This window comes from Tupaia chinensis, unplaced genomic scaffold, assembly GCF_000334495.1.
Source record: "Tupaia chinensis unplaced genomic scaffold, TupChi_1.0 Scaffold149922_1, whole genome shotgun sequence".
NCBI classification, from domain to species: Eukaryota; Metazoa; Chordata; class Mammalia; order Scandentia; family Tupaiidae; genus Tupaia; species Tupaia belangeri.
The window spans coordinates 410,284-421,414 of NW_006209766.1; the positions used below are offsets into that span (position 1 = coordinate 410,284).

At 36.2% G+C, this 11,131-nt stretch overlaps 1 pseudogene; it reads left to right on the forward strand.

Annotated features, from left to right (window-relative positions):
* Positions 1 to 7,703: 7,703 nt before the first annotated feature.
* The window catches only part of LOC102468512 (heat shock protein HSP 90-alpha-like), a 9,726-nt pseudogene continuing 6,298 nt past the window's right edge, over positions 7,704 to 11,131 (forward strand).

Sequence of the window (11,131 nt, forward strand, 5' to 3'; positions counted from 1 at the left end):
AGGTCCTACAGAAAACAAATAGCAAAATGACAAAATAAGTTCTTGCCTATCAGTAGTTATTTTAAGTGTAAATGAATTAAATTCCCCCAATAAGGATGAATCAATTAGAGAAATGAACAAAAACCATATTATGCAAATGTATGCTATCTACTTACTCATTTTAGATCAACGGACATAACATGTTGAAAGAAAATGATGGATAAAGATATTCCATTTAAATAAGAATCCAAAGAGCTAGGGCAGCTATACTCATATAACAGAAAAACAGACCTCGAGAACTTAAAAGAGGATGTTATATATTAATAAAAGGTCAACTACCAGGAAGATAAAACAAATATACATACGCCAAATGTCCAGAATATATGAGACACATTTGATAGAACTGGAGGGGAAAATGAACAGTTGTACAATAATATGAGAGCTCAACACTTCACTTTCAGTAATGGATGCAATCACCAGACAAATACAGTAAGGAACAATACACCTTGAATAACAGTGCAGACAAATTAATGCCCAGCAGACATGTACATAACAGTAGAATATACATTTTTAAGTGTATATGAAAAATTTCCTGGACAAATTAAATGTTAGGCCAGGGGTCCCCAACCCCTGTGCTGCTACTTGGTACTAGACCATGGCCTGTTAAAAACATGCCAGGTGCATGTGTGTGAATGCCCAAAATCCCAAGAGGAGAAAGAAGAAGAAGGGATTGCAGTGTGGCCACCCACCCTCGGGAGGGGTGCTCTCTCTGTCTTTCTCTATTGAGCACACAAACCTTCTGTCACATTGAAAAGAAAAACTACAGGCCAATGTCCTTTATGAATATGGACAAAATAGTAGCGATAGACAAGAGACAAGATACGAGCAACAGACATGTCTCTAGAGAAGATATATAAGTGGATGATAACTACATGAGAGATCATTGTTCATTAAAGAACTGCAAATTGAAACGAGATACCACTTTATACCTATTAGGATGGCCATGGTGGTGGGGGTAGGGGGGTGGGAAAATAACAAGTGTTGGTGAGGATGCAGAGAAACGGGAACCCTTCTGTGCATTGTGGGTGGGAATGTAAAATGGTGCTTGCTTTGTGGAAAACAGTATGGTTTTTCAAGAAGTGAGTACAATTACCAGATTATTTGGCAATTACACTTATACTCACTGCAATGAATTGAAAGCAAGGACTCAAACATGTAATATTTTCTCACTAATATTTATGGCATCATCATTCACAATAGTGAAAATGTAGAAACAACCCAAATGTCCATCTGATGAATGAATCAAGTAAAATGCATTATATTTATGTAATAGAAAGTTATTCAGTCTTAAAAAGAATTATGATATACTACAATATAGATAAACTTTAAAAATATTATGCTGAGATAAGCCAGACACAAATGAATATATATTTCTATTTATATGAGCTGCCTAGAATAAACAAATTCACAGACACAGAAATCAGAATAGAGGGGCTGTTGAAGGGGAATACAGATACACCATTTTTAATGGGATAATGGAAATGTTCTGGAAATGGATATTGTTACTGGAAGCACAATCATTGTGAATGTACTTAATGCTATTGAGTTGTATACACTTAAAAGTGGTTAAAATGGTGGCCCAGCTGTTGGTGGCACAGCTAGCTGGCTGGAGGACTGTAGCATGAGATTCTGTCAAGGATGCCCCTCTCAGAAAAATTAAATAAATAAAAATGATCAAAATGAGGGAGGAGAAGATAACTGAGTAAAGACATCCAGCACAGATCTTCTCCAAGAACAAGGCTGAAAAAGATAAGTGACTGCAGTTCAAGCAGAGGAGTCAGGAGAAACTGGAGGAATACAAGCAGGAGACAGTGACAGACTTCTGGGGCATCATAACTTGGAATGGAGACATAAAGAGGAAGACACACTTCTGATCTCAGAAAGGTGCTGGAGCTGATGGGAGCTTCTCACTGCAGGGGAAAAGGTAAATGGTATACCATTTCAGAACTCTCTTTTTCTACCTCAGACTCCAGCACCCACCAACTGCAGGAGAGCCATGAGGTCAACATAAGTCTTGTGCCTACCTTGAGGTGCACAGAATTGCTGCCTTAGAGAGAGCACTATACACACCTCACTAAACCTCATGTACATGGAACCATCTTGAGGGCAGACCCACAGGTAGAGTGCACATTGCAGTTGGGATTGGGGGATCTGATCTCCACATCCCTGAAACCACTGAACCCACATGTGGGAGGGCAGACTCAGGACAAGGCTGACCCCTGAAGAGAAACAGTGATCTAATACCCAAGTGTTGGTAGCACCTGCATTTCAGAGGGTACACTACAGAGGGGAAGGTGCCTCTGATCTGGGCTCCTGAGGTACATGCCCCTCAGAGACTGAAGTCTCTTGATTCCCTTCCCACAATTCTATATTTGATTAGGTGTTTAATCTGTTTATATTCAATGTTATTAGTATATATGTACAGAGAGAGACTTACATCTGCCATTTTGTTGGCTGTTTTGTTTCCTTTTTTCCTTTCTTCTTCTGTGATTGTTTATCTTTACTGTTTAGAAGTTTTTCATGGTGGTAGGATTGAATTATTTGTGTGATTACTGTATGGGTTGACTTTATATCAGCCCATGTTTCCACAATGATATTTATCTTTGTTTAGTTTCCAGATGTAGGACCTCCTTAAGTATTTCTTAAAGAGTCAGTATAGTATTGGTGAATTATTTTAGTTTTTGTTTATATGGTAAAGATTTTGTGTCTTCTTCCATTACTATACCTCCCATTCTGCCAGGTATAATAATCTTTTTTATTTTTTATTTTTTTATTTTTTGGAGAAAATTTTGCTATATGGCACGTGTGCTTGCCAGACAGACAGAGAGAGATAGAAAGCGAGAAATCACCCCCCAGGGGTGATGGCCATGCCCAAATCCCTTCTCCTCCATTCCCCTCTCGGGATCTTGGGCATGCATGCATATGTACCTGGCTTGAGTTTCATGTCTCTGGGTCCAGGACTTGAACTGCAGTCAGCCATGTGAGAGTCCAATGATGTAACCATTACATCATCTACTGCTCCCTCTCATTGTGGTTTTGAGTTGCATTTCCCTTATGATAAGAGATGTTGAGTATTTTTTCATGTTTTTTGGCCATTTATATGTCTTCCTTGGAGAGTTGACTGTTGAGCTCATTTGCCCATTTTAAAAAAAATTTATATATTTTTTAGAGAGATTTTTGCTATAGGGCATGTGCACTTGTCAGAGAGAGAGAGAGAGAGAGAGAGAGAGAGAGAGAGAGAAAGTGAGAAATCATCCCCCAGGGAGGATGACTACAACTGCAATCCCTTCTCTATTCTTCTCTCAGGATTTTGGGCATGCACACACACACTTGACATGAGTTTCAAGCCACCAGGTCCAGGACTTGAACTGTGGTCAACCATATGGGAGTTCAATGCCTTTATTGCTATACCACCTGCTGGTGTCATCATCAAACTATTTGATAGGCTAAGAAAAATAGATGACCCATATAAGTAAAATCAGAAACAAGAAAGCAAACAGATGCCAGTGAAATAAAAAAGATCATTAAGAATTACTGCAAGCAACTATATGCCAACAAGCAGGAAAACCAAAAGTAGATGGACAAACTTCTGGACAGACATTTACCTAGATTGAACCAGGAATGAATACAAGGCCAGAATAGAACATAACAAGTAATAAGATTGAATCAGTAATAATCTCCCAACAAAGAAAAGCCCAACTCCAGAGAGCTTCACTACTAAATCCTACAGATCATTTAAGAATTAACATTGATTCTTCTCAAACTATTCCAAAATATTTAGATAGAGAAAACTCTCCCATACTCGTTTTATGACTGCCCTCACCTTTGTACCAAAAGCAAACAAGGACACAATAAAAAATGAAAACTAGAGAACTTTTCCTTGATGTTAAAGATGCAAAAATTATCAACAAAATACTAGCAAACTGAATTCAACAAGATGTCAGAACAGTTATAGACTATAACTAGATAGGATTCATCCCAAGGATGCAAGAATGGTTCAATTTTTATAAAAATAATAAATGTTAACACATTAACAGAAAGAAAGATTAAAAACCAAATGATATCAATTAATGAAGAGAAAGCATTTGATAAAGTAAAACATCCTATCATGATTAAGATTCTCAACAAAACAGATATAGAAGATACATTTAACAATAATGGCTACGTAATGACACACCCATAGCTAATATCATACTGAATGGAGAAAAGTAAAAACTTTTCCTCTAAAATCTGGAGCAAGACAAGGATGTTCATTACCTCCACTCCTATTCAACATAGTGTGGGAAGTCTCATGGCTAATGGACATAAGAGTGCATATAAATAAGTAGAATAGGTATATAATAATGTACCACAGTAAAGAATGTCAGTGACAATGTATATTTCACATTAAAAAAAAGACAACCCCAGTGGCATGAATTTTGAATGTTCAAACATAATGTAATGATAAATGTTAGAGATGGTAAATATGTTTATATCTTGATTTGATTATTACATTCTGTATATATATATATATTTTAAAAAAGAATTATTTTATTTTAACATTTATTTATTTATTTACTTACTTACTTATTTTAATTTGACCAGAGAGGGATAGAGTGAGACAGAGGTAAGAAGAGAAAGAGGGATAGTGAAAAAGCAAGCCACCAAGTCCGGGACTTGAACTGCCGTCAGCCTTGTGGGAGTCCATCACCTTTAACCACCATGCCACCTGCTGGCCCCTGTATATATACTTTGAAAAACACACTGTGCCCCACAAAGGTATATACTGATTATATGTAAATCAAAAATTACTGCAAATATTACTTTTTAATGGTTAAAATGATAATACTCATTTTATGGATATTTTACCAGAAAGGGGAAAAAAAAAAAGACCAAAACCCAAAACCCTGATAGACAGCCTTTCTTGTTCTTAGGAAATTAGGCATACCATCTTTGTAACAGAAGTATATGGTAAAAGAGAAGATGCCCACCAAATTCTCCAAATCCCATATAAGTTAATGTATATTTCAGGGTACTTTTTAGAGTGCTACAAACCACACTTGCCAGTCTTATCTTTTGAGGCTGAGCTATCTTCCTATTAGAACCTATCAGTATATATAAGTTAATGGAAATTACTGAAATTCGAAGATGTCAGGAAAGAGGCAGACAGGACAAGTCTATAACTGCTCACTACACTGAAAAAAGTCTGAGTGCCTAGAATGGTGCTAGTGTACAATATGTAAAGAAATTACTTAATTGTAGCTTTCTTTTTCTTTTAAAGTGTATTTTAAATTAAGAATAATAGTCTAATATAGGATTATTCATTGATAATAGCATTTGTAGGAGAAAATAACAAATCTGCAATCATTTGTTGATGGCCTTAGTTTGACAGTTTTGTAATGATTAAAATCAGTTTCATGTGAGATATACCAACACATTTTATGATTGTAAGTCTTGGGATAATTGAGGCATTGACATAAGGCTCAAGACATGGGTGCAGGAAATGTGCAGGGGATATGTAAATTTTTATAGTAAGTCAATTTACAACATGTAGTTCCAGTACCAGCAATATCAATGTCACCTGGAAACCTAGGAAAAGTGAAAATTCCCAGGAGGTTGTTCCTGGTAAAGAGGAAAAGCTGAACAAAGGCCTGGCAGCTGGATGAACTAGGCTTTAGGGAAGGAGAAAGAATCTATGAGATACAGTTTCAGGAATGGTTGAGGAAACACTCATCAAGGTATATAGGGTAGGTGTTGAGCCTAAGGAATATTTCCAGACATGTTAGAAGTTTGCATTTTATCCTAAGAACAAGGGAAAACTTGGAAATAATTTTTTAAAAATAATTATCTAATTTATTTACTATTATTATTTCTAATTGGACCAGAAAGAAAGAGAGACAGTGGGAAAGTGAGAAAGCAAGCGGAAACACTCATCAAGGTATATAGGGTAGGTGTTGAGCCTAAGGAATATTTCCAGACATGTTAGAAGTTTGCATTTTATCCTAAGAACAAGGGAAAACTTGGAAATAATTTTTTAAAAATAATTATCTAATTTATTTACTATTATTATTTCTAATTGGACCAGAAAGAAAGAGAGACAGTGGGAAAGTGAGAAAGCAAGCTGTCAAATCTTTAATTGGACCAGAAAGAAAGAGAGAGACAGTGGGAGAGTGAGAAAGCAAGCTGTCAAATCTGGGACTAGAATTGTGGTTGACCATGTAGGAGTCTATCACCTCAACCACCATACTACCTGCTGGCTCTGTAAACAACTTTTAAAAATGAAAGAAATATGATAGGGATGCAGAATTTACAAAAAGGAGACATAGACAAACCTACAATTATAGTAGGAATTTTTTTTTTTGAGAGTTTTTTGCTATAAGGTGCATGTGCTCACCAGAAAGACAGAGAGACAGGGAGACAGAAAGCGAGAAATCACCCCCCAGAGGAGATGGCCACTCCACAATCTCTTCTCCTCCATTCTCCTGTCGGGATATTGGGCATGCACGCCTACATGATGCCGGGACTTGAACCGCAGTCTACTACATGGGAATCCAGCGACACAGCCATTATGCCAACTGCTGGTCTCAGTAAGAATTTTTATTACCATCCTCTACATTATTAGTAGATCCAATAGAAAATCAGGACAGAACTCAAGAAACCACCTTGACCTACTTGACATTTACAGATCACTCTACTCAACAAGAGAAGAATACACATTATTTTCAATATACATGGAACATTTATGAAGATAGAACACATCTGGACCATAAAACAAATCTTTTTATAAAATAATTTTATTATCATTATTTTTTGATTTTGGCCAGAGAGAGACAGAAAGAAAGAGAGAACACAAGTTGCCAGATCTGGGACTCAAATTGTGGTTGGCCATGTGGGAGTCCAGTGCCCTTAACCACCACATCACCTACCAGCCCTGCCATAAAACGAATCTAAAGAAACAACAACAAAAAAGATTAAAGTAATACAAAGTATGTTCTCACACTACAATCAAGTTTAGTTCTATAAATACAAAAAGATATCAAAAGAGAAATTCAAAATTATTAAAACTGATTGAAAATTAAAACCCAATCGTGTGAAAATTTATGGCATGCTACTGAACCAGTATTTAGAGTAAAATGTATAGCACTGAAAGCCTGTATTAGAAAAGAAAGAAGTTCTTGAACTAATTACCTCAGCTTTAAAATGTTGAGAAATTATGAACTGAAAGTAAAAGTACAAAATTTTTAGAAAACAGGAGAAAATCATGACTCACAGAACAACTGGGATTAAACCCAAATTTTCATGGTCCATACCTGTACAGCTGGCCCTGCTCTTAATTGCTCTTCTGTGTAGCCACACTTGACTTGAGTTGATTCCTCCAGGAGACCAAATCCTTGCCAGTTTTGAAATCTTGGATATGTGGGTTTCTCTCCTGAGTTCCTGAAAATTTCTTGGGTCTGTGTATCACCTAGTTTACTGCTTGTTCACTTTCCCATGCTTCAAAGTTTAATGTCTACCTTCCTACTGTTTTTTTTTTTTTAATCTGTATGTATTGGGTCATTGAAAAGTCATAACGTATTTTTCCATGTTTTTCTATGCAAAAGTGTCTCATGACTTTTTTGATGACCCAGTATATTTAATTTCCATTAGAAAAATATTTAGAGACTGCTCCCAGGCTGTGCAGCAAGATGCCCGAGGGAACCCAGACCCAAGACCAGCCCATGGAGGAGGAGGAGGTTGAGATGTTTGCCTTCCAGGCAGAAATTGCCCAGTTGATGTCATTGATCATCAATACTTTCTACTCCAACAAAGAGATTTTTCTGAGGGAGCTTATTTCAGATTCATCCGAGGCATTGGACAAAATCAGATATGAAAGCTTCACAGATCCCAGTAAACTAGATTCTTGGAAGGAGCTGCACATTAATCTCACTCCAAACAAACAAGATTGAACCCTCACTATAGTAATACTGGGATTCACTAGGGCACATACTGGGATTGGAATGATGAAGACTGACTTGACCAATAATCTTGGTACTATTGCCAACTCAGGGATCAAAGGTTTCATGGAAGCTTTTCAGGCTGGTGCAGATATTGGTTTCTAATCTGCCCATCTCAACCACCATACTACCTGCTGGCTGAGAAAGTGACTGATCACCAAACAATTATGATGAGCAATATGCCTGGGAGTCTTCGGCAGGGGCTCATTCACAGTTAGGATTGACACAGGTGAGCCCATGGGTCTTGGGACAAAGGTTATCCTGCATCTGAAAGAAGACCAAACTGAGTACTTGGAGGAAAGAAGAATAAAAGAGATTGTGAAGAAACACTCTCAGTTTATTGGTTATCTCATTACTCTTTTTGTGGAGAAGTGTGATAAAGAAGTTAGTGATGAGACTGAAGAAAAGGAAGAGAAAGAAGAAGAGAGAGAAAAAAAAAGAGAAAAGCCTGATGACCTGGTCTCTTGCTTTCTCACTTTCTCGCTCTCTTGCTCTGTCTCACTCTGGTCAAATTAAATAAATAAAGCTAAATACATTTTAATTCTTAATAAAAAGGAAAACAAAATATTAAAGAAGTCTAGTCACTAATCCATTTTCCCTGTTGTCAGATATTTATCACGTAACATATAATGCATAACATAATTAGCTATTTCATTAAAATAATCATATTAAACACGATGCCACTTGATCAATAAAACTCTGGACAAAATATTTGTTAGAAATTGTGAAGATCTTTACTTATTAAACCTTTTCTTTTACCATATTTGAAGCTGGCTTGTTTGTCAAAGATTTTTAAGCCATGTGAATTTGAAAAGTATTTAAATTAATTTGTATGGGCACTCTTTCTTATAAAACAAATTGAATGAAATTCCTTAAAGACTTTTATCACATAGACATACAACATATAGCATCTAACATGACAAATCACATACATGCACACCCACATACACCTGCAAAAAGATTTTAACAATCTCCTACATCAGTTTTATGAGAAAACGTTTGTGATAAAACAGGATTTTTAAAAGGAAATTTCTGATGTGAATGTCTTTGAAATATTTAAAATGTTAGAGGCAAAATCAAAACTAGATCAGGGCAGAAAACTATTTTGCAAACCTTTGGTCTGTTCATGAAGATCTTTCAAAACTACACTTTTATCACCTAGACATACAACATATAGCATCTAACATGACAAATCACATACATGCACACCCACATACACCTGCAAAAAGATTTTAACAATCTCCTACATCAGTTTTATGAGAAAACGTTTGTGATAAAACAGGATTTTTAAAAGGAAGTTTCTGATGTGAATGTCTTTGAAATATTTAAAATGTTAGAGACAAAATCAGAACTAGATGAGGGCAGAAAACTATTTTGCAAACCGTTGGTCTGTTCATGAAGATCTTTCAAAACTACAGAAATACTGTTAGAAGACCATACCGCATGGAAATGGTTTTGAATAGAAATCTAGATCCACTGTGTGTCATTATAAGGCAAAGGCATCACACAGATAAGTGGATATAATGTATGACATTTCAAATTACTTTGTAGCTGTATTTTAAACACCTGTTTCCTTAAGCTGTCTGTAATAGATTCTAGCTCTTGCAAATGGACAGGGATTTGTTTGTCAGTATTTAGATGGGTATCAAATGCTTGATCTAACAGTGAATACCACTAGAACACTTGGAATGGGCTTACGTGAGACTACTTCGGGAAAAACAAATGCAGTAGCACAGGCAAATTGTATAATAGGATCAGAAGGATAATGACAACCAATCTGTTTGGGGATAAGAAAATAGCAACAATCACATTGTTCTTGGTCGTTTGTGAGTCTAGGGCAAGAGATTACATTTACTTAAGAGGCCAGCTGTTGTTAGTAAGCAGTAAGCAAAAGCAACATTTGTCCATTAGAGTTTATGCCTGAGTTTTACAGAACACCAATACTGGACATTTTCTTTCTCATTAAACTGGAGTTCTAAAAACTATATATCAGAAATTATTTATCCATGTAGTTACATGAGTAATTTATTTTTGTTATTCTCCCACAATTATTTCCCCTTTAAAAATTTTTTTTGAGTAGGTATTGGGGAGTTTTATATAACAGAATGTTAGGACTAAACAGTGTTGGGACCAGCAGTTAGCGTAATGGCTATGTCACTGGACTCCCATGTAGTCAACTGCGGTTCGAGTCCTGGACCCGATGGCTTAAACTCATGCTGGGCGCGTGTGCGTACATGCCCAAGATCCTGAGAGGAGAATGGAAGAGAAGGGATTGCAGCTTGGCCATCCCCCCTGGCGGGGTGGGGAGGAATTTCTCTCTTTCTGTCTCTGTCTCTCCTGGTCTTTCTGGCAGCGCACACGCCCTATAGCAAAAAAACCCCCAAAAAACAAAAAACAAACAAACAAACAAACAAACAAAAAAACCAAACTCTCAAAAAACAAAACAAAACAGTGTTACTGGAGGTTCTGAAGACTCACAGAATATTTTGAAGGGAAGCTACACGTGGGAATTGTGGAAGGCAAAAAGGATCTTTTAGTAATATTAGTATGTTAAAAACTTCCCAATTCAATAAATTTAAGAATAGCTTTAAGACGCTACAGAAGGAATTCAGAGGGTATCCATTTATGTGTAAAGAGGCAAAGCAGATAGGGATTCCAGAAGTTTTTTGAAAAGAATAATTCGCTTTTTTACTGTGCTCTTCAGGAGCTAAGTACTTGTTAAGAGTTTTTTCCATAGGAAGCACCAGTCTGTGAATGACAGAACTGAGGACATTGAGAACAAAGTATACAGACAACTAGTTTTTATTATATATAGTACTTAAGGATAATTATCTAATTTGTGACTAATGGCATTACATTAGTACAATTAGTTTTATTTATTAGTAATTATTTATTACTATTATTTTTTTAATAGGCTAGAGAATTAGACACCTCAGGAAAGGCCATGAAGTCTGTAATTTTGTATGTAGAACTTTACATATTTACTAGAACACTTAAATTCTTAGCAACTTTAGCTTTTAGTACATATCAGCAGCTTATGAATATGTGGTTGAGAGACAAGTAAAAATTGTCTAGTTAAATTTTTTTCAATGTCCTGACAAAGTCTAATAAAATCAGCC